Source organism: Palaemon carinicauda, chromosome 43 (genome assembly GCF_036898095.1).
Source record: "Palaemon carinicauda isolate YSFRI2023 chromosome 43, ASM3689809v2, whole genome shotgun sequence".
NCBI lineage: Eukaryota > Metazoa > Arthropoda > Malacostraca > Decapoda > Palaemonidae > Palaemon > Palaemon carinicauda.
Genome location: NC_090767.1, coordinates 55,075,330 through 55,099,689, shown reverse-complemented (window position 1 = coordinate 55,099,689; position 24,360 = coordinate 55,075,330). Strand labels below are relative to the sequence as shown.

At 44.8% G+C, this 24,360-nt stretch overlaps 1 long non-coding RNA gene across 2 annotated transcripts in view; it reads right to left on the bottom strand.

Annotated features, from left to right (window-relative positions):
* Positions 1-24,360, bottom strand: part of LOC137633462 (uncharacterized) — a 329,887-nt gene that overhangs the window by 8,352 nt on the left and 297,175 nt on the right. The window contains exon 1 of one of the 2 annotated variants that reach the window (XR_011042240.1): positions 216-430. The exons of the other annotated variant lie outside the window; for it this stretch is intronic. This is a non-coding gene — a long non-coding RNA (uncharacterized lncRNA). Of the gene's footprint in view, positions 1-215; positions 431-24,360 lie in introns of those variants that run through there. 2 annotated transcript variants of the gene reach the window in all.

The following is a 24,360-nucleotide window of genomic DNA, read 5'->3' as shown; positions in this document are numbered from 1 at the left end:
AATAGAGTACAGCTGTCCCTCAGTATAATGGATATGCTGGTTGGAGCTTAACACGTTTGTAAATGCAGGACCTAAAGAGATTTCCTACATAAACTAACCAACACAATACCCTTCATCTAAAATCATCTTTAAGGAACTGAACAGCTGACAAATGAATCGTTTCCATAAGGAATTATGATTAGTTTACCCTTCATAGGTATCTAAATCCTTCTTACCTTTATTGAAGAGATGTAGAATGGTCTTGATGACATACAATAACGAGAAAATCTAGGACGAGCCGACATGCCGTGCATCCAGCCGATTTCTCAACGGCTTTATCGTCATTATCTTCTACGGTAACTATGGTGTCTGTATGATGACCATCTGTCCCTTAGTCATCTGCATGACTAAAAGGCTGTCCTTCATTGTCCCTCACAGTCCTCAACATCTTGGTGGGTCTCCTTCTATAACTTGCTTTTAAAGTAATGTCCTTCACCTTTAGACAGACATTTCCCCCATTCTTCTCCAGCAACGCTTTCATCTCCGTAGACCTGAAATAAGATGAAAAATAATTAAAAATCAGAACTACTCATATTGTTGAGGACTTATCATTGAATGTATCTTGCATGCATAATAATAAGCATTGCTCTGAGGCAAATATCCAATTCCTATCAAAGACTAGCATTCTTTGAGCAATAAAGCACAATGGCTAAAATCCCAAGTCTTTTACTCAATTTTGAATTTAATATCAATTAGTCAGTCTTACCTTTCTAACCTCAGGTACAAAAGACACGAAAATCAAAATAAAAATTTTTAAAGTATTTTCTATTTTTCCTAACTAGACAGATTCAAGTCCTTTAATAGGGGCACAAACTTGCCTCCCCACCTATTCCGGCAACTACTAGAGACCCCTATATGTGGACTAAGGAAGCAGTTCTTGGCTGACTAGGCAGACTGGAAGATGTTGCAGCACATCCTGCTAAGACGGGGGCCATTCCCAAACGGAAATGCCAAACTAAGGTTGACAATAGACCAGCTATATCAGTAATACTGACTGTGAACAGGAGTTGACCTGTGAAGAAGATTCCGGCAGTGGTACCTCTGGCGACTCTTACAGCTCCTGCTCCGGTGTCAGCTCAGCTGACGGTGATTCTACTGAGGATGTCAAAACCCTTTAGTCAGACTACCCTCTATATGACTCGAATCTTTCAGTTGGAATCTGGCCAAAGTTTTACCCAATTCCTTACAGATTTTGAGACCTCCTCCTGCGCCAGTCAGTAGATAGACGGCAGAAAGATCCAGTCGATGGACTGCTGAGCTTGGAAGGTACCTGAAGGGGGAAGCAGGCTTTCCCAGCCTATGGGGGTTCTGAGACCTCCAACCTGGAAAGGAAGGATCTCCAACTCGACTGGTGCTAAGGATCCCGAGAGACGAGACACTGGGAGGATGGCCCGATTCCAGAGCCCCACCTGGGAGAAGGCCGAACTGTTGAAAATTGACTCTATGCAGTTGGCCTCCTTGTATAAGTCAGCATACCCACGGTGTAACCTGGACAAAAGAGACCCAAGGCGCAAGCTCCTCAAAACTGTTCCCAGTAAAGTGGCAAGTTGGCTAGAGCAATCCCTGGCCACCATAAGAATTCCTACTGGTCGTCAGACCACTTGGGAGGATGTCCTGCACCTGCAGTGTGTCCTGGATGACGTAACACGCCAGGAGAGCAAAACGCCAGAGGATTTGTTCGAGCATCCACACGCACAACTCCTCGACCCCTTCCGAAAGCCTCCACCTGCCACATTTTGCATCCCAGGCAGGTCTCCTCAGTTCCAGAGAAAACACCCGTACTAAACTTGATGGAACAAACCTCTCAATAAGAAGACCTACCCATTTGGGTTTTAGAATGATGTCAGTGCCTCAGCAGTTGAATAAACCCCTATTGTATATCTCTGACTGTCTCATCCACATTTGGGGTGTAGAAAGGACATTCATCAGCTCAAGAGAGTTCAGGTGTGAGGCGAGTGATTGCCTTGAGCGCATGCTGCTGAACGCAGGGAAAAGCTCAGCAATGACCTTGAGTGAACAATTGCTTTCTACATGTCTTTCAGGTCGACATGGGTGCAAGCCCCAGGGGAGCACAAACCTAGTTCATGCTCTACTAACCCCCTAGATGAAGTAGGATCACCGATTGTGGCCAAGTGGGAGACGGCAGGGGGGTGGGGGGGGGTGGGGAGGCATTGGGAGTGGGGCAAAAGGTGACTGAGCCTTGCTTGTGAATTTTACCACAGCAGGTGGTAGAGCAATCTCAGTTGTGCAAGGGCGTGCACGAGCCATGGGGATCGAGCCGAGTGCTAGCTTATGATGCCTGGCTCTCAATCCAGCCAGGTGAGCTGATCGGCGAGGATAATTTGTGAACTGAGTACTCGCTATTGCACTTCTGAACCACCTGGTCAGGACAACAGCAAACGCTTGCGACAGCATCTGCCATAAAACCCCGGAGGGTTGGCGGGCTCAGAGGAAGATCCTGGCTAAAGCATCTCTCTCTCAAGTGAAATGCTAGCTTCCCCCTGAATGTGAGCTGAGGACACCGAGAGGAATTCAAATCGCTAACACAACTTGATCACCAAACCAAATTGCTGGAAGCGAGTTCATCGCCAGACTCGGAACGCGAAGGAACTGGCTTCCGATAAGCGAGACTGAAAACGCTGAATCAACAGCACTCACTAGGATGTGCGTTATTCACGTGTGTCTGTCAGAAAACCACGGAGGGTTGGCAAATAGACACAGAAGGAAAGACGTCTGATCTTAAGACTTCATAGAAGTCTAACTCCAAGGAGGCGAGAATGAGCTTTCCTCATTGGCCAGCCTGAGGCGTTAAAGGTAACATGATAATATTAATCAAGTTCTTGACTAAAGCAATATCTTGGGTAGTGCCATAGCCCCTGTTCTATGGTCTTCCAATGTCTTAGGGTAGTTTTCTTGCTTGAGGGTAAAATTGGACACTATTCTATATTATTTCTCTTATTCTTGATTTTATTTTTTAAGTTGTAATGGTATATACATGAAAGAATGATCTTAATGCTGTTATTGTTATCAGAATATTAGTTCTCTTATGGTTTATTTCCTTTCCTCACTGGGCTATTTTTCCCTGTTGGAGCCCTTGGACTGGGAGCATCCTGCTCTTCCAACTAGGGTTGTAGCTTAGCAAGTACCGGTAGTAATAATAATAATTCCCAAGACACTATTGTATATCCTCATACCGGGAACAGAGACCAGCAGGAATTTGTCCAGTTTCAACCCAGTGGGGACAGGGCTTTGTCTCTACCGACTGCTGAAATCAAAGTAGAGTTATAGTGAGCGAGCAGGGTGTGATGCTTCCCCGCTAATGACTGGCAAGCCAGCAGCTGCCCGTTGAGATACTACTGCAAACCTTATTGAGCCCTTTTAACTGGCTTAATAGTACTGTACTACACTGGCTTCACCTCTGGTTACGGCTTTTTCCTTTGCCTACACTTACACCAAATAGTCTAGCCTATTCTTTACACGTTCTCCTCTTCCCTCATACACCCGACAACACTGAAGATAACCAAGAAATTCATCTTCACTCAAGTTGTTAACTACTGCCTTGTAATTGTTCAGTGGCTACTTTCCACTTGGTAAGGGTAGAAGAGAGACTTTAGCTCTGGTAAGCAGCTCTTGTAATCGCAAAATACTCGGCCACACAAATGGGTAGAACCAAGGAGGAGGAAGATGATAAATTGAGAGAGATGCAAGACACACCAGCACAAAGACCGATGATTAAATAGCGTTATTTCCGCGGGCAAATATACCCATAAATATACTTGAATAAGGGGGTTGGTCGTAAGACCGCTACACTGATATGGGGTGCGTTCAAAGGCGTTTCAAGTTTTTAGTTGTAGTAGTCGACCCACCATAAATAAGCAAATATGGGTTTTTACTAGTTATTGTCCCCAGAAATGTTCAAAACGCAAATAATACAAATAAACCAATCACGATTTCTCTTTAACGATTATCTTACAGTATTCTAATACTTTACGCGTCACATCAAACATGACGGATAAATAACCTCTCACCACAGAAACCACCTATTTGCCTAAGGACCCCATATTGCTATACATATCATACCTGTGTCTCTACAACCAACGCATGATTAAGTTATACCAAAATAGAGAACACTTGCAGTTTTACTTTGTTGTATCATAATATCTTTATGATAATCATCGAAATATAGATTTTTCAAATTTATTGGATAGGTTATCCCTTTTACCCCCCCCCCCCCCCCCCCCATGGACGTACTGGTACGTTTCACAAAACTCATCCCTTTACCCCAATGGACGTACTAGGACATCCTTGCAAAAAAAACTGCTACTGTATTTACATTTTTTTTTGCATATTTTTGATAACTTTATAAGAAACTTAGGGCGTTTTCCAAAATAATGAGACCAACCTGACCGCTCTATGATGAAAATTAAGGCTGTTAGAGCAGTTTAAAAAATATATATTGCAAAATGTGCTTGAAAAAAAAATTTTAAAAAATAAAACACCGGGGGTTAAGGGTTGGAAAGTTCCAAATAGCCTGGGGGTAAAAGGGTTAAACTAGAAAAGGGAATTTCTTTCCGGTTTTTAGCCGTTCGTAAGACAAGGTCGTTCTACTACAAGAACTGTGTCTGTTATTCTGCAAAACCTCTACAAAACAACACCACCTAACTTAAACACACTGCACTAACCTAACCCACAACCCGTGTCCCTGGCTATTGGGGTCTAACGCAGTGCAAGGGGGAGGAGTCCCTTAACCCTGGATAGGTACGGTCCTCGGACACCCCTTTAAGGGTATACTCGGACGCGAACGACCCCGACGCCAAAAAAAATTCTTGAAAAATCAGTTTTTGCAGTAACCTCCTTTTTTCTTTTGCCAAAAAAAACTTCAATGAATGCTTAAAACAACTGTAAAGATAAATACTACTCATCTGCAGAAAAACTATTTATTATAAATATTTTAAAAAATTAAGTAGAAAAAAAAGAAGACCTGACATAAAAATTCATAAAAAAAAAGTTTATACATATATACACAAATCCTTTTAGGAATTTATTCTTGAATGTTTAGGACACATCTTGATGTATTTTGGATGAAGTCAGACCCATGGAGGTGAAGATCTGAAATGAGAAAAAAAGGGTAACTTTTTTTGGCCAAAAAAAATTGTCCAAATTTCATGAATTTTTTTGGGTACCCAAATGAAATAGGAAGTGGCTAATTTTTTTAGGGAATAAACATATGTTATCCTAAAATAGAAATATGTAAAAAAATCTTCATTATTTTGTAAATTACATTTATATCAGGGGCCATATCTAAAGCTAATTTTTTGAGTACTTGGAAATTTCGTAAAAAAATACATATATTTAATATATAATATGATATTTATGCAGGTAAAAATATAACAAAATATCACAAATTCTATAGGGAACAAGAATATATATAGATAGGGCAGCTTACGCTTCGGATATGTCCACAAAATGGCCGCCAACCACACTGACTCAGACTCCCTAATCTGCCACTTGAAATGTAGGAAGGGTATGTCAATTTCAAGGTGTTATTTACTAATCTAATTATTATTGGATATGCATAAAAATTGTATGGTGGGTTGCTGGATAATTGTCGATTATTTTACGAATATAAAATTAAAATTCTGACCCAAAAAATTTTTTTTGAAGGGAACTAAAATCGAAAAAAAAAATGTAAAACAATATTTTAGCTAAAAAAATTTGATGATATTCAATCAAAAAAAAAGTAAACAAAATTTTCCGACAAATAAACATCTAGAGGAATAATTACTCTGTGATAGTTCCTTAGTACGTAGTAATTTTGAAAGAATTGGGAAAAAACGAAAAAATGGCAATCACCGGAAAATCGAACACATACCTATATATACGCCATATCTGGCTAAAAAAAAGATAGGCATGGGTAGCCAGATCATCTAGAAACACTTTCCAACACTATAAAAATATAAGTTTTGCGACACTACTTGCCAATTCCTTACGGTAACATGATTAAGCAAAAAAATGCAAAACAAATAAAAAGGGGCACTCGTGGAAAAATGGCCATTCTAATATACGGCATTTCAGAAAAAAAAAAATTTCAGCCACGTGCTAGGCAAACCATCAAGGCATATTTTCCGACAAATAAACATATAAATGAAATATTACTCTGTGATAGTTCCTTAGTACGTAGTAATTTTGAAAGGAATGGGAAAAAACGAAAAAATGGCAATCACAGGAAAATCGAATACATACTTATATATACGCCATATCTGGCTAAAAAAAAATAGGCATGGGTAGCCAGATCATCTAGAAACACTTTCCAACACTATAAAAATATAAGTTTTGCGACACTACTTGCCAATTCCTTACGGTAACATGACTAAGCAAAAAAATGCAAAACAAATAAAAAGGGGCACTCGCGGAAAAATGCCCAACATTCTAATATACGGCATCTCAGATAAAAAAAAAAGACATGCACGTGTTAGTCCAACCATCAAGGCACACTTTCTAACACATAAACATGAAAAAAAAATCAATAATATACGGCAATTCCTTACTACGTAGTAAATTTTTACAAATATTGAAAAAAAACAGAAATTGGCAACCGCAGTTAAATACCCAATATACCAATAACTACGTCGTATCTGACAAAAACAAAATCACGCATGGGTAGCCAGATCATCTAGACACACTTTCCAACATTAAAAAAGCAAAAGTTTTAAGACACTATTTCGCAATATCTTCCGGAAAAATGACTTGGCAAAAAAATTAAAAAAAATTAAAAAGGGACACTCGCGGTAAAATGCCCGACATTCTAATATACGACATCTCAGATAAAAAAAAAGACATGCACGTGTTAGCCCAACCATCAAGGCACACTTTCTAACACATAAACATGAAAAAAAAATGAATAATATACGGCAATTCCTTACTACGTAGTAATTTTTACAAATATTGAAAAAAAAACAGAAATTGGTAACCGCAGTTAAATACCCAATATACCAATAACTACGTCGTATCTGACAAAAACAAAGTCATGCATGGGTAGCCAGATCATCTAGACACACTTTCCAACACTAAACAAGCAAAAGTTTTACGAAACTATTTGGCAATATCTTACGGAAAAATGAATTGGCAAAAAAATGAAAAAAAATGAAATTGGGGCACTCGCGGTAAAATGGTCCTCGTGGTGATGAACGACATTTTAACTAAAAAAAAAAACATGCACATGGTAGCCAAACAATCCACCAAGACTTTCCACAACTGATAACCTATACAAGTTGCACCATTCTACGACAATTTCATAATACGTAATAACTTTGATAATTATGCAAACTACCTCAGAAGGGTAAACTCGGACGCGAACGACCCCGACGGGTCTCAGAAATCGGGGAAGGAGTACAGCTACAGCAATGCACATCTGGACACTACTAGAGCGTGTAGGGGAGACACCTCCTGCAGGTCGATCACCCACAAATTCAGTCACAGGGGTGAGTCACGTGAGAAAAACCTGTTTTTTTTTGACGCTCGGGGTCGCAAACGACCCACCGTACCTATCCAGGGTTAAACTACCCTATTCTAAATTGGCCATCATCATACATACACTCAGAGTTATACCGTAACTTGTAGAATTGTAAAAAGTCTATAATTTAAGAATACGAATTTCTCCCGAGTATTTTCATTTGAAATTCAGATTTGTTCAAAATGTTTTTAAATAAACCAGGCACTCTTACTTTCTTCATAAGGAATATTGTCCTGCAGTGAATTTCACCTGGTAAGACCATAAGGTGAAAATGGAAGAGCGCTCTTTCGTAAAACTCAAAATAAGACTATGTAGCAAATGGGTGTCGAGTTCTGGGAGCCTTTGTATATCAGCGGCCAGGTCTTCACATGTGCATGGAAAATGGACAGCAATTTACCTAAACTTTTCCCCCTAACCTAACCTACAAGCCATGTCCTTACCTACTTACCTATCGGGGGGTGGCTAATGGGTATTATTTTACTGTATTACAGGGCAATGTAACCTAGGAAAAAAATGACAAATTCGTAGATAATTTGTATTTTTCCAAACTATACAAACCTTAGCTATTTATTAGGGGTTATACTTTCGGCGGAACTGAAATGACGAGCCATTAAAATTTAGCGAGGGTTAACTACCCACACCGCTAGTTAGCGGGGGTAGGGGGGGTAGGTTGCTACCACTCCCATTCACACACCTGTGATTTAGTCACTTTGCTTGGAGGTAGGACTTCAAGGGGGATAGGGATGGCGGGCAAGTTTGTATAAATAGCTAAGGTTTGTATAGTTAAGAAAATTATATTTTGATAATAATATAAATTTTTTAACATACTTACCCGGTGGTTGTATAAATATAGCTTTAGTCTCAGACGTCCGGCAGAAATTAAAAACTCACGGCAATCGCAGATTGAGTAGCCAGGTGTACTACCAGCGCCCTCTGTCGCGAGGTACTTGGAACCATTCCATGATTCCTCAGATCTTCCATGCCCATAGGTCTCTAGAGGGGAGGAGGGGGGGAATTAAATTATATATAACAACAGGGTAAGTATGTTAAAAAATCTATTTTATTATGAAAATATAATTTTTTAACACAAGACTTACCCGGTGGTTATATAAATATAGCTGATTGACACCCTTGGTGGAGGGTCAGAGACAGCCAACATTGTTGGAATTTTTCCTCAAGAGTTAATAAATAAACTTAAGGGTTCGTACCAGATAAGGAAGCCGACTTCAATGATTCTCAACCTCATTATGTCCGCTTTCCTTACGAGATCCAGCGATCCACCCAGGGGGCTGAAGACCTCTAGGAGCTGTCAAACCGGTATAAATACCTCTATGTTGACAGGACTTCCTCCAATACTGTACCCTTGTTCCGGGCACTCTCAAGGAACAAAATTGACCACCTGACTAAAATCAAAGATTGTGGAAGACTGGCGACCGGTCTCCACAGGCAACCATAAAAAACAAAAGTTTCAAGAGAAGAAAAAGGGTACTAGGATTAAGGGAATGTAGTGGTGGATCCTTCCCCCACTACTGCACTCGCTGCTACGCATGGTCCCAGAGTGTAGCAGTCCTTATAAGGAGTCTGGACACATTTCAAGTAATGTGAGGCGAACACAGATTTACTCCTCCAAAAGGTTGTATCCATAATGCTCTGCTTGAAAGCTACAGAAGTTGCCACAGCTCTAACTTCATGCGTCTTAACTTTCAGAAGTTTGAGGTCTGCCTCACCGCAGTGTGAGTGAGCCTCTCTTATCAAGAGCCTGATAAAAAATGATAGGGCGTTTTTCAACATCGGTAACGAGGGCTTTTTGACCGAACACCAAAGAGCTTCTGACTTGCCTCTTAATTCTTTAGTTCTGTCCAGATAGAACTTCAGTGCTCTTACAGGGCACAGGACCTTCTCCAATTCTTCACCAACCACATCGGAAAGGTTCGGAATCTCGAAAGACTTAGGCCATGGATGAGAAGGGCGTTCGTTCTTGGCTAGGAATCAAAGTTGAAAGGAACAGATAGCTTTGCTGAAAGCATGAACCTCACTGACTCTCTTAGCTGTCGCCACACTAACCAAGAAGTGTCTTTAAAGTGAGATCTTTAAAAGAAGCAGAGTGTAATGGTTCAAACCTGTCACTCGTGAAGAACTTCCAGACGACATCCAGGTTCCAGGCTGGTGATTCCTGTTGTCGCTCCTTAGAAGTCTCAAAGGATTTGAGAAGATCCTGTAGATCTTTATTATTTGAGAGGTCCAAATTCCTGTGCCTGAAGACTGCTGCTAACATACTACTGTGCCCCTTGATGGTAGAGGAAGAAAAGTTGCGTTTTCTTCTAAGGTATAAAAAGAAGTCAGCAATTTGAGTCAAAGAGGTACTGCATGAGGAAACTGAGTCGACTCTGCACCATTCTCTAAAAACTTCCCTCTTGGACTGGTAAACCTTGATGGTAGAAGTCCTCCTTGCTCTAGCAATAGCCCTAGCTGCCTCCTTTGAAAATCCTCTGACTCTTGTGTTTTTCGATAGTCTGAAGGCAGTTAGATCTAGAGCTCGGAGGTTATGATGGTGCCTTTCCAAGTGTGGTTGTTTGAGTAGGTCTACTCTTAAAGGAAGGCTTCTTGGGATGTCCACCATCCATTGTAGTACCTCTGTGAACCATTCTCTTGATGGCCAAAAGGGAGCCACTAAAGTTAATCTGGTTCCCTCGTGAGAGACAAACTTTTGTTACACCTTGTACAGAACTTTGAATGGGGGGGAACGCGTACATGTCCAGGTGAGACCAATCCAGCAGGAAAGCGTCTATGTGGACCGCTTTGAGATCTGGAACTGGGGAGCAGTATGTGTCCAGCCTTTTCGTTTTCGAGGTTGCGAACAGGTCTATGGACGGACGACCCCAAATCCGCCAACGTTTCTTGCAAACCTCTTGATGCAATATCCATTCCGTGGACAGGACTTGATTTCTCTTGCCGAGGCTGTCTGCCATCACGTTCTTTTCTCCTTGGACGAACCTTGTAAGGAGGGTTACATTCCTCTCCTTTGCCCAAACGAGAAGAACCTTTGCAGGTTCGTAAAGGGACCTCGAGTGCGTTCCGCCCTGTTTGGCTATGTATGCCTATGCTGTAGTGTTGTCGGCATTGACCTGCACCACTTTGTTCCATACCAACCCTTCGAAACCTTTGAGGGCCAACAGGACTATTAACAGGTCCTTCTGGTTGATGTGGACGCTCTCCTGATCATTTGTCCACAGACCTAAGCGTTCCAGTTTGCCCAGTGTTGCTCCCCACCCCGAGTCCGAGGCGTCGGAACACAACACAAGGTCTGGGCTCCTTTGTTCCAGTGAGAGACCTTCCTGAAGTTTGCCCGGACCGTTCCACCATTGGAGGCAACTTCTTACTGGTTCCGTAAGGGGAATGTTTTCCATCCGTAGGCTCTTTTCCTTGTCCCAATGATGATTGAGGCGATATTGAAGAGGACGGAGATTCAGTCTTCCCAGGGAAACAAACTGCTCCAGTGAGGAGAGGGTTCCCACCAGACTCATCCACTCTCTCACAGAACATTCTTTTCTCTAGAAAAGTACGAAGTTTCAGGAGGGCTTGTTCCATCCTTGAGGGTGACGGAAAAGCCCGAAAAGCTAGACTCTGAATCTCCATCCCCAAATAAAAGGATCTTCTGGGACGGAATCAGTTGGGACTTCTCTCTGTTTACAAGAAGACCCAGTTCCTTTGACAATCTCAATGTCATTTGCAGATCCTTCAGACAGCGATTGAAGGAATGAGCTCCGAGTAGCTAGTCGTCCAGATACAAGGAGGCTCTGATGCCTCTTGAGTGCAGTATGCTCGCTACATTTAATATAAGCTTCGTGAAAATGAGAGGAACGGTGCTGAGGCCAAAACAAGGCTCGAAACTGGAAGACTTCCTTCCTGTAAACGAACCTCGGGTAACGCTTGAAACATGGATGAATGGGGATATGAAAATAAGCGTGCTGGAGGTCTTAAAGAGACCATCCAGTCGCCCTTTCTTACTGCTGCTAGCACAGTCTTTGGTGTCTCCATGGAGAACTTTGTCTTCTAAACAAAGTCGTTGAGTGCACTTACATCCAGGACTGGTCTCCATCCCCCCGAGTTCTTGGAAACCAGGAAAAGGCGGTTGTAGAACCCTGGTGACCGCAAGTTTCGTACCCTCTCTTCTGCTTTCTTCTCTAACAAGAAAGACATTTGGAGATGCATAGCCTGCCTCTTCGACTCCTCTTTGTATCTGGGAGAAAGATCTACCAGATCTAAACTAAAGGAGGTTTCATAATGAAAGGAATCTTGTATCCCTCCTTCAGTACAAGAACGGACCGAGGGTCTGATCCCCTTTTCTCCCACGCTTGCCAGAAGTAGTTCAGTCTGGCTCCTACTGCTGTCTGAAGGCGAAAGCAGTCAGACTCTGCTTCGCCCAGATCTGGAACCTCTCCTTCTTGCTCTCCTCCCGTCGGGTCTGGAACTACCCCCATTGACGGGTTTCCCTCGAAAAGGCTGTGAAAACTGAGGGAATGGAGTCTCTTCTTTCGGTTTGCGGCTAGTAAAGGAAGTCGGTAGGACCTTCCTTGCAGTCTTAGAGACTAGATCTTGAGTGGCCTTCTGGGTCAAAACAGAAGCAACCTCTCTCACTAACCCCTGAGGAAACAGAGAGAGAGAAAGCGGTGCATACAGCAACTCCAGACTTCTGAAAGGGTGTGACCCCCATGGAAAGAAAAGAACACATTTGTGCTCTTAAGAACCCCAGCTGAAAAGAGGGCTGCCAAATCATTAGAGCCGTCTCTAATGGCTTTGTCCATACAAGACATGATCAGGATAATACTATCAGTGAGAGTATCCTTAGGGGTAGAAACTTTCTTCCCCAAGACTCCCAGAGTCCAATCCAGAAAGTTGAAAACCTCGAAGGCTCTGAAGACGCCTTTGAGGAGTTGATCAATTTCAGAAATAGACCAGAGAATCTTGGTCCTTCTCATGGCCGACCGACGAAGAGATTCTACTAGGCATGAAAAGTCTCCCTGGGCAGAGGCAGGAACTCCCAAGCCGAGAACTTCTCCCGTCTCGTACCACACGCTTGACCTGGAGGCTGATCTAGCTGGAGGAAAAGAGAAGGCTGTCTTGCCTTGTTCTTTTTTGGACTGCATCCAGTCTCCCAACATCCTTAAAGCTCTCTTCGATGACCGAGAGAGAGAACCATCTCGGTGAAAAGAGAAGCCTTCGCTGCCTTTCCCAGGGTAAACTCCGAAGGTGGGGAACGTGGAACAACAGGAACACTATGATCAGGAAATTCCTCAGTAAAAATTTTCATAATCCTCTTAAGATCAACTGAATGATGAAGGGTCTTAGTCTCTTCTTCCTCCGGGAAATTTTCTAAAAGGTCAGCCGTGGAAAGGTGATCATCAATCCCTTCCTCTGATAACACTAACCAAAGTAGAAACGTCCTTACGGGCTCTACTACTGTCAGCCACAGGTGCAGGATCACCATGTTCGACGTCACGTTGATCCAACGCTCGACGCTCAGAAAGAAGTCACTCACGATCATTACAATCGGAACTAATGCGCTTGCGATCTTGACGCTCGGAACGACTGGTGTCATCATGACGTCCGAGACTCTTACGCTCGGTTTCACATCCGACTGCTTGACGTTTGGCGTCACGTTCTGCTTGACGCACAACGTCACGTATAACTTGACGCTCGGCGTCACGTTTAGCTGCTTGCCGATCGTTTTCACGTTTGGTCGCTTGGCGCTCGGCGTCACGCATGGACGCTTGACGTTTGGTATCAAGTGGATCAGGGTTTCGACGTTTCACAGAAACCTTATCACGTCGTACAGCGCCGTGTTACATTGCCTGTCGCTTGGAAAGCTGTCCGTCGTTAAGCGCCTCTTGACTAACCGCCTTACTACGCTTAGCGTCAAGTTGCGAAGATTCCCGACGCTCGGGAACTTGGCGAGCCACTCTCTTGCTATCCGTAGGTTGATCCGTTTGCATCAAAGAAGAGAGTTGTTGCTGCATATCTTGCAGCATACTACAGTTCGGGTTAACTTGTGGTAAAGCGGGAGAAGTTACTTCCACCACAAACTCGCCTTCTTCATCGCTCATGTAACGCACAGTGTCCAGGAGACGACAACCAGTCTGACGGTGGCAGCAGAGCATGCACCGAAGCGATACCAGACTTAAGAACTTGTTCTGCAACAGGTTGGACTAGACATATGTCAGAATCAGACGTCCTAACAGGACGTTTAGCAGGAGAACCGTCTTTAGAAGAAGGAAAACACTCCGGACTGCTCCAGTGGCTACAACCAGGCGCGACGCTGATCTACTGCATCCATTTTCCTCTTAAGAGGTCTGGAAGCTTGACGCCAGCCTCTGCTGTGCGCTGCGTCATCCGAAGATGAGGTAAACACCTTAACCTCACCTTTCCCATGGTGAGGGCGAGCGTCCCGTGAAACGTCAACAGGTACGCTCGAGGGGACGTCTGCTCGAGCGATAACGCCTCTCGTTCCCTTTCGCCGATCGGCATTCCTTGGAAGCTTGGCAGAGGTCTAAGGCTAGGTGAACGACAGGTCCGAGCAGACGCACCCTCCACTGCACAAAACACATTAACAGCACTTTTCGCACTGACACTTTCTAAATGATCAACATTGGTCATAAGTTGGTTCCTGTCCGCAGCAAGCGATTCAACCCTAACGGCCAGGGCTTGAATAGCGACCATCATGTCCTTAAGCGTAGGCTCAGCAGTTACAGTACAGTAGTGGGATCTGAAACTACCACTACAGGGGAAGGATTAGGTTCAATGATATGGAAAGAAAAAAATTCTCTAGACCGAGAAGAACTTTGTCTAATTCTATCTCTCTGAAGTTTACGAGTGTAGCTGTCAAATTCCAGCCACTCGCTCACAAGACAACAAAACATATTCGTCACACCGATCCCTTAACTCACTTACTTTACCCCTAAATTTAACACAAATTGAGTGGGGGTCAATTGAGGCTTTAGGAAGCCGGGTCTTACATCCTTTCACACACTTTTTATAAGCGGGAGAAGGGTCAGCCAATTTGAATATTAGAGAGATCAAAACGAGGTCAAAATAATCAAAATCAATCAAGGTTCAAGAAAAGCCGAAAGCAAAATCAAACAAGCGAAAGCCAATAACCAAATTAGTAGTACATCACCAAAGATAACTGCAAAAATCCAGGTTAAATCACGAGTGAATATCCAACGATGTCGGCATGGAAGATCTGAGGAATCATGGAATGGTTCCAAGTACCTCGCGACAGAGGAAGCTGGTGGTACACCTGGCTACTCAATTAGCGATTGCCGCGAGTTTTGAATTTCTGCCGGACGTCAGGGACTAAAGCTATGTTTATATAACCACCGGGTAAGTCTTGTGTTTAAAAATGAGCGATAACCATAGAGGGATCCAATACATTACTGTCTGGCCAATCAAAGGACTCAATAATTCTCCGGTCAATCTTATCTGTGACATCACGTCCTTTATATACAACTCTAACCCGTAGACACACAATGAATTCTTTCTTTAACATGTGATTATAGAGGCCTACATCCTAAAAGGATCATCAAATACTAAAAGGGTTGCGGTGTATGTATGATAGCGGCCATCTGTATGTATGATAGTGACTGACTTAGAATACGGCAGTCTAAGGGGGGGAGGGGGCATTATATCCCAGTTAAATAAGTAGGTTAGGTTAGAAGGGAAAGTTTAGGTTAGTTGCTGTCCATTTTTTATGGAAGCAGGAGGAACTGGCCGCTGATATACAAAGGCTCCGAAGGGTTTTTGGCAGTTCCAAATTTCTCTTTAAAATTGCGATCTTCCTTTGCATAAAATGTTCTGAGGATTTGCTTGTCAAATAAATCTTTTCCTTTTTGTCTCCAAGATAATTAAAATCTTAACGTTAGCCTTCATATACAATATCAAGTTACGACTTAAGTCTTATTTGATGCCTTTGTAGTTGATTGTCACAGACCAGGTCAGTAATCAAAACGTGGGTAAATATTTACTGTAGCACAATATTCCTAATGAAGAAAATATGATGTGTTTCTGAAGTATTTGTGGATTACTTTGAACTGTTTTGATGCAAATAACTGGGAGAAAGCCATATTTATCTTATTTAAGTCATTTTAAAATTCTATATTGGATTCCTGGAAAAAAAATTTTTTAAGAAGGAATCAAACACAAGAAAACCATTTAATCTTAAGGCTGCGTTTACACCAAGCGAGTCGAGTCACGTCAAGTCGAGGCAAGTCATCATGCGTCATGAATCGCCACCCCAGTTTAACATTAATTTGTGTGGATATTTGAAGAAACCGTTTACACCGGAAGATTCAAGTCACAGCGCGTCGCGTCGAGTCACATATTGGGCTGGACCCATTTTCTACATCGGTCACAGCGAGTCGTCGTCGTGTGATCATCATGTAAGTGGAGTTCCTAATAAACTTGGTTCGAGATCGCCCTCCTATATATGATCCCAGTGACCGCAGCCACCGGGATCGTGATGTCATAATGTCATAGCTGCCCACTTTATTCTCGAGTCTCCAGACCTCGGCGACGAAAGAAGAAAAATAGTGGAATTGCAACAGCCGTATGAAGAAGAAAAGAAGATAATAGGAAACGTGCTGTTCAAGAAAGAAGGAATAGAGAAAAGAAAAGAATATATCTATCAAATGTGGAAAAAAAGAGAAGAAAATAAAAGATTTAGAATAAAGAAGAAAACCAAGGAGGTGCCGATGGAAAGGCGAATCCCTCCGCCCAACAACAAGAACAAGAACAAGGTTGCTGCTGCACTGAAGTGTACAGGTAAGACAACAGTTTTATTCAATATGAACTATAAACTAGGCTATGAACTGTACATTTGCTATATTTACTATGAATAAAACATTAGGCGTATTCACCATGAAATATACATTACTTGGTGTTCAGTTCATGCATCCATATTCATTTTCTCTTCTTACGTCTGCGACGACGAAGCCTCAACAAAGTAGCCACTTCAACCAAGGAACTTTCATCCATTCCGTATGAAATCAGACAGGTCACTGATACCGACTTGACGCGGGCTGATGCAGTCGGTGTAAACGGAGACGAGTCAAAATGAATCTCATCAAATGACGTTCAAGACCTGATGTGACTCGACTCGCTTGGTGTAAATGCAGCCTAAGATCTTCCCCCATAACCTAACATAGGAGCCATAGCCTTATCTTCTTACCTACTAGGGGGTAATATGAACCCCTCTGGACCCCCATTAGACTGCCGTATCCTATTACACTAAGAATGTCTCAATCCTGGGGTTGCTTCCTAACCAGCTTCCTTCCTGACATTGTAAACCTAAATATTTCGGAAAATCTTAAAACTGACGCCATAACAGCGTATATAAGACCAAGGTAAAAAAGTATCTCATAAGGAAAATCGAATTGCCAACACGACCTTCTCCACGTTACCTTTCCTTTCTGTCTTATTTCTGGTACACAAAAGACCTGGGATTAATACCTACAGTTGCAAAACGTAGATCGCAATGTATTCTTTTTAAGTAAAAAAACGGATTTTGAGCGAAGCGAAAAATCTATTTTTGGGTGAGATAGCCATGGCGTCCTGATGGAAGGTTCCTTTTTGGTAGCTTCCTTGGGTAAATAACTACTAAGATATTCCCAGAGAATTTAACCACAGGTTATCACAGAATTCTAACTTCTGGAGCGAGTATCCTAAAGGTTTCCCTTTTAAGACATCGTATATCAACAGGGGACGCATGTATTAACGCGCCACATAGCTATCTACACCCCGAACAGAGTTAATGCTTCGGTGTGTAAGGGCGGAGAATAGCTGGGAGCCGTTCCATAGCTAATCTCATCCGTGGCTACTTCTGGTACTCGAGACGTAAACAAACGGGCGCCATTGCTTAAATGACGTCACGACTGTCTTCATCCTGAAGCCAGTTGCTTGCCGATATCCATGATACAGCAGAGCAGGGTGGGACCTAAAAAACTGGACGAAGTAGCAGGGAGGGTCCATCAGGACGCCATGGCTATCTCACCCAAAAATAGATTTTTCGCTTCGCTCAAAATCCGTTTTTTGGGCTCAAGCCATGGCGTCCTGATGGAAGAATACCAGAGAATCAATGTATCGTGGTAGATTTTCCCCTATTAGTAAGTGCCAAGGGCATTGACAAAAATAGCATAGTAATCTTAGTAAAGAACCGTAGGGAAGAATCTTCCTGCCCCCCTTGGCAGTGAAGTTCCCACGGGCCATGCCGACGTCAAAGTGGTATTGAAGGGCTATTCACCCTGATAGAAGAACTTGAAGAACTTGGAGACGAAGCTGAATGTTTGGCATTCGTATAGGAACATTCTGAAAGCAGACCAGTGGTGGTTGGACACTGTGTGCTGAGAAGGTTGGTTTCATCTCCAGGGTATGAAGAGTAAGTATTCGTATTGGAACATTACATAATCAGAGTGAATATAAATAAAGAGTTAGTATCTTAATTTCTCCATGAACCATAAGGAAAGGGGATAATAAAACTATGACAGGCATGTATTTCATAGTAAGTAGGAGCTGATTGAGACGCACAGGTAATAAAATAGAAATTTTATTTCACAAATGCAGAAATTAAATGAATTGCAGCAATAAGTAAAGTTCATTTACAGTAATTATAATGTACATAGTAATAAAGACTTGCTCTTGAATCTGAAAAGGAATTTCAAATTTATTAGTAGGCACTCGTTCTCGAGGAACGTTAGTCTTTGATTAAAACACATCATGCTCAGGGCATGCGGCACTTGTGTGACAACTATGACATTTCACCTGGGATAAGAACAGTTATAAAAGCACTAAGTGTTTTCGACATCACTATGTATCGCTCGAGGGTCAACATAGGCACCCGAAGAGTTAGAGTCCCAAGTAACTCACTGTTCTATGCAGAGTTAGGTGCAGGTTTCATAACACTACCTGCGGCTACCACAAAATGTTTGACTTCGTGCACTTGTTTCGCATAATGTTTAAAGAAAACGCGCGAGGACTTCCAGCCTGTGAAGCTTTTAAGGCTTTCAAAGTCCATACTCTGAAAGAAATTCAGAAATGATGCAACTTTCCTAGGATCATGACCGGCGGGTGTACTGTCAGGATCCGCTCTGCGAATGAAGTAGGTGATTTTCGCTCTTAATTGTTTCAGTGACAGGTCGCTGCCCGATGTTTCTCCTTTGAAGAGTTGGCCTCCACCAAAGTTCGAAGTTCTGTGAAGATAGACCTTGAGGCTCTCTACTGGGCATAAAGAGACATCTTCCTTCAGGGGGCATATTCTCCAGGGGCCCCATCTTTTGGTGGGTAATTCATTTTTGGCGAGAAACGTCGGATCAGGGGAGAGGGTAATGTCTCCTGTATCAGTAAACAGGATGTGACCCTCTTCTCTTGATAATGCCACTATTTCGCTGACTCGGGCTCCCGAAGCAAGAGCAAAGAGAAATATAACTTTCTGAGTCAGATCCTTGAGAGGGCATGAATCATTATCCAAGTTGGAGGCGAAATGGAGCACCTTGTCTAATGACCAGGAGATCGGTTTCGGTGGGGGTGCTGGGCGTAGACGAGCACATGCTTTCGGTAGTTTATTGAAGATGTCGCTGGACAGATCAATTTGGAAGGCATACAGAATTGGTCTGGTCAAGGCCGATTTGCAGGTTGAAATCGTATTGGCTGCTAATCCTTGTCCATGAAGGTGAATGAAGAAGGACATGCAGAAATCAATTGTGATTTCTTTAGGATTTTTTGTCTTGACGAAAGAGACCCATTTTCTCCAGGATGATTCGTATTGCCGTCTTGTGGATTCGGTCTTGTATTCCTCGAGGAAGTCTAGACTTTTCTTCGAGATCCCAAACCTCTTCTTTGCGGCTAGGGAGAGAAAATCATGAGATGAAGGTCCTTGATTTTCGATGATGAAGCGAAGACAGTCGACTTCTGTACTTGTTGGGAGAGAACTGGGCCCGGGAGAGGGATCAGCTTGGGCTGCAGCTCCAGGACCAGGGGGTACCAGTTGCTACGGGGCCACTTGGGAGCCACTAGGGCCGCTGTCCCTTTGAAGGTTCTCAGTTTGGAGAGGACTTTCAGCAGAAGGTTGGTGGGAGGGAACAGGTAGATCTTGGACCATCTGTTCCAGTCCAGTGACATGGCATCCACTGCTTCTGCCTTGGGGTCCTCGTACGGGGCCACATACCGAGGAAGTTGATTGTTGTCGCTCGTTGCGAAGAGATCTATCTGAAGTTCTGGGACTTGGTGAGAGATGAAGGAGAATGATCTTGCGTCTAGAGACCATTCCGACTCTATCGGGTTTGTTCGAGATAGAGCATCCGCTGTCACGTTGCGGAATCCTTGTAGGTGAACTGCAGACAGGTGCCACTTCTTCTTCTCTGCCAGACGGAAGATTGGGAGAAGCACCTGATTTATCTGGGGCGATCTTGAGCCTTGGCGATTGAGACAACGAACTACCACCGAGTTGTCTAGGGTTAGACGAATGTGGATCGAGGGAGGCGGGGATAATTTCTTCAGAGTTAGAAGGACCGCCATGGCCTCCAAGATGTTTATGTGGAACGTCTTGAACAGGGGAGACCAGGTGCCTTGAGTCCGTTTTTGGTGGGAGTGACCTCCCCAACCCTCCAGCGAAGCGTCCGTGTGGATGTTGAGTGATGGAGGTGGGTGTTGAAGAGGAATGGACCTTTTCAGGGCCTTTGCTTCCGACCACGGCTTGAGGAGAAGTCGAAGTCTGTTTGGGAGCCGTCTCTTGAGGTCTCTTCGAGCGATGGATGCAGAACGTCTCCAGACTCCCGCGGCATCCTTTAGCTGTGCACGAAGCACTGGGTTTGTTACTGAGGCGAACTGTAGAGAGCCTAGAACTCGTTCCTGCTGGCGTCTTGAAATCCGTTTGGATTTTAGTAGTCGCTTGACAGACCCTGCTATTTCCTTCCTTTTCTTCTGGGGGATGGAAAGGCGGTGTGACTGAAGGTTCCATTGGATTCCTAACCACTGGAACTTCTGAGCTGGAGAGAGGCGAGATTTCTTCTCGTTTATCTTGAATCCCAGGTGTTCTAGGTACTGGGTGACTTTGTTGCAGGATTTTACACAATCCTCGGGTGATAGAGCCCAAACTAGCCAGTCGTCGAGGTAGGCCATCACCTGGACGTTTTGGAGGCGGAGCTGTTGTACTATGGCGTTCGCCAGCTTTGTGAAGATCCGAGGGGCCACATTGAGGCCGAAGGGCATGGCCCGGAAGGCGTAGCTTTTCCTTTGGAGTCGAAATCCTAGGAAGGAGGAAGCATGATGGTTCATTGGAACGTGCCAGTAGGCATCCGCCAGGTCTATGGAGACCGTGTAGGAACCTCGAGGCAGAAGGGTCCTTATTTGTTGAAGAGTCAGCATCTTGAACTTGTCATTCGCTATGAACTTGTTGAGGGGGGATAAGTCCAGAATGACTCTGAGTTTGTCGGAGTCTTTCTTGGGGACACAAAACAGTCTTCCTTGGAACCTGGTGGACTTTACCTTCCTTATCACCTTCTTGTTCAAGAGATCTAGGACATATTCTTCCAGAAGGGGGGTTGATTGTTGGAAGAACTGCTGGAATGTTGGGGGTGGTTGAGTCCAACTCCAGCCTAGACCCTTCTTGACGATGCTGTGTGCCCAGGGATCGAAGGTCCAACGATCCTGGAATTGGCGGAGTCTTCCTCCCACCGGAAGCACTTCATTGCTTCTGGTGTCCCGAGGGCTTGCTGCCTCGGCCGCTAGCTCCCTTTCCTCCTCTGCCTCTGGAGGGACGGCGAGACGCGTCTCTGCCTGCACCTCTGTTTGAGCCTCTACCTTTGGGACGAAAGGTAGTCGTCTGTTGCTCGAAAGCAGGGGTGAAGACCGGTGACTGTGACAACACCGGTTGGGTGACCAGTTGAAAGGTCTGTTGTGGCTGAGCTGCCACTTGGGAGGTAGCGGGTCCCGGAAACTGACGTCTTGGTTGACGTTGCTGGGGTTTCTGTTTCGAAGATTTCCTCTTAGGTAGAGGTCCGTCGTCCCGAGAGGATTTCCTCTTCTTTGACATGCCCCACTTGTGGAGAAGGTTCGTATTCTCCGTGGCGGCTTTGTCGGTGATCTCCTTCACAAGGTCAGAAGGAAAGAGGTGTTTGCCCCAGATGTTGGAGGAAATCAGCCTCCGGGGTTCGTGTTTCACAGTGGCACCTGCGAACACGAATTCACGACAGGCTCTCCGAGCCTTCATGAAGTGGTACATGTCCTTCACCAGGGTTGCCATGTGGGATTTGGCAAGTACCATGTAGTGGTCTGGTACTCTGGTGTCACAGGCCATAATGTCAAGTTGGACCTGGTGGGACATAGATGCTGCAAGCCTCTCCTTCGTATCTTGTTCCCGACGAAGGAGGTGATCGTTAAGTTTCGGGAGGTCTTCATTAAACTGACGTCCGGCGACGTCAGGATCTAGCTTTCCCACGACGAAAGTATGCTGGATGTCCTTCCAGTGTCGAACGTCAGGGGGAGTAACTATGGAGAAGGGTCTGCACTCCTCCAGTGCAGGGCAGGCTTTCCCCTCTTCCACAGCTTTAAGGCACGCAGCGAAGGCCTTTTCCCTGAATGGAAGTACACTACCGCATTTTCAGGTGCGACGTAGGTAGGGTGCTTCTTGCTCAGGGCCGGAAAGCTTAGAGCAGGTAAAACCCCTACTCTTGAACGTGTTGGCTAGCATAGCCTGGGCCTTCGCGAGATCGAACACTATCTCTTCTTTCGGTTCGGTCTCTTCTTTAGAGGCAGGTTCAGAGCGAAGTCGGACGTAACAGTCCGGGTAGGCCTCAAAATTTGGGAAGAATTCCACATCTTCCAGGGGGACCGAGCCGATCTTGTCGCTGACAAAGATTCTGCCGGTCGCTATCACCATATGCTCAGCATACCTCCATGGGTTGGCATGAGAGCAAGCGGGGAGATCCTTAACCGAGATCTTCTTCGGTTCTTTGGGTCCCATCATGGACCTGATGAACTCCTGATTCTCCTTTAACTTGTCGTCCATGACGGCTCTAATCAACCGGATCATTTCCTGAGTGGATGATGAGGGTTCCGGGGTCGTGGAGGTAGACGGGAGAGACACTTCCGTCGGTGTAGGAGTAGGGGTGGAGATGGAAGGAGGAGAGACCTCTTGCTACGACTCGGCGTATTCCACCTGGTCTTCGTCATCTTCAGCTCCTTGAGCCATGAGGGTCTTCTCCGTACCCTCCGAGACATCCGACATGTGTTCGTTATCATCGGAATCTAGGCGGCAATCGTGCATGGACTGGGCCATGACTACATCAGGTTCCACCGTAATTTGGACAGTGGGGATCAAATCCTTGGGCACCACAGAATCAGGGGAGGCCTTTGGGAACAGAAGTGACCTCAATTCTTCAGTGGCCAGGTACGGTCCGGTGGCATTCTTCTGGAAGCCACGCACCCATTTGCGTAGCTTCTCTCGAGCAATGTCCCTGATCTCCGCTGAGGGAGAGTTATGGAAGCCATCAGCTATGTGAGCCTGGCAGACCGTACAGTTCAGCGGGTCCCAGAATTTCAAATCCCCTTTCTTGTTAGCACAAGGGGCGTGAGTCCTGCAAGCCGTATGCCCGTAGAAGTGCGGGCGTTTCACAGCGCAGAAGTCGAAGTCACACTTCATCTGCTCCTCCTGTGGAAGAAAGAGAAAATGAGTATGGGGGGAGTCATAAGAATGGCTCTTAATCTAAGTTAATATTAATCAATAATTTTAACTTAATGAAGGGTGTGACGCATAGAGATTGAAGTAGTAAAGAAAACATACTCCATGCATCCCGACCGGCTGGCTACCGCAAGCTTTATCCTTGGATAATACGAGATGGCCGAAGGCACAGGATAGTATTTCTTAGAAGTCCATAGGCCAATGGAATTCCATGGAAAATGCCAAGGATAAGTTTGGGACCGAGGCTACTCAGTCCCAAATTAGGGGGCTAACAGGTCCCTTAGGGTAACTGCTTCCGGCAACCAGCCGCGCTAAGATACACGCAGCATGCTGGAATTTTGAAGAATGCAAAGAGACAGCATGATTACTAATAGAACAGTACCAAGGCACTGATCTAATAGCGTAAACAGGCCATCTGTTTGCAGTGTAGGGCTATCAGTATTCATATGATAGCTAGTAGAAGGGGGTGCAAGTAGTCTTGACGCCTCCGGGGGGTTCCGGCAGACCTCCGGCACGCCGGAGGCCGCTCCAGCAGAGTTTCTGGCATTAGAACAGACAATATATAAGTCAAGAGTAATACCAGGGTGGCGGCCGCCGGCACAACGGCGGCACGCTGGCAGAGGAGCGGCGGCTCCGGCAGTCGGAGGATGCCGGATTGGTGACTGGGACAAGGATGGTTATAGCGGAACCAGGTTGCCGGCAATGGATTCCGGCACTCCGGTGGCCGACCGGCAGGCGGACGGCGAAGCTAGGAGGAAGGAGGAGAGCCATCGGCAGGAAGCCGGCGGCGGTCGGCAGTCCCCCGGCACGCGGGGGGCTGGCGGCATGAGGGTAAGGGAAGAGTCACCAAGGTAGGAGGCGGGTATCGCCGACAGTGGAGGCGGCAAGGGACCGGCACCCGGATAGTGAGAGAGACAGGGGGAGGGATGTAAGAAGTCCAGTCATGGACTCCCAGACATCCCCCCCTGAGAGGGTGTACCCATGATAGAGGCTGGCTCTATCCCCCAGAAGCAGGGGTCTCAGAGGACTGGGAGCTAGGGTAGCCCAAGGGAGGGCTAGGGGACACCCAAAGAGGGGGAGA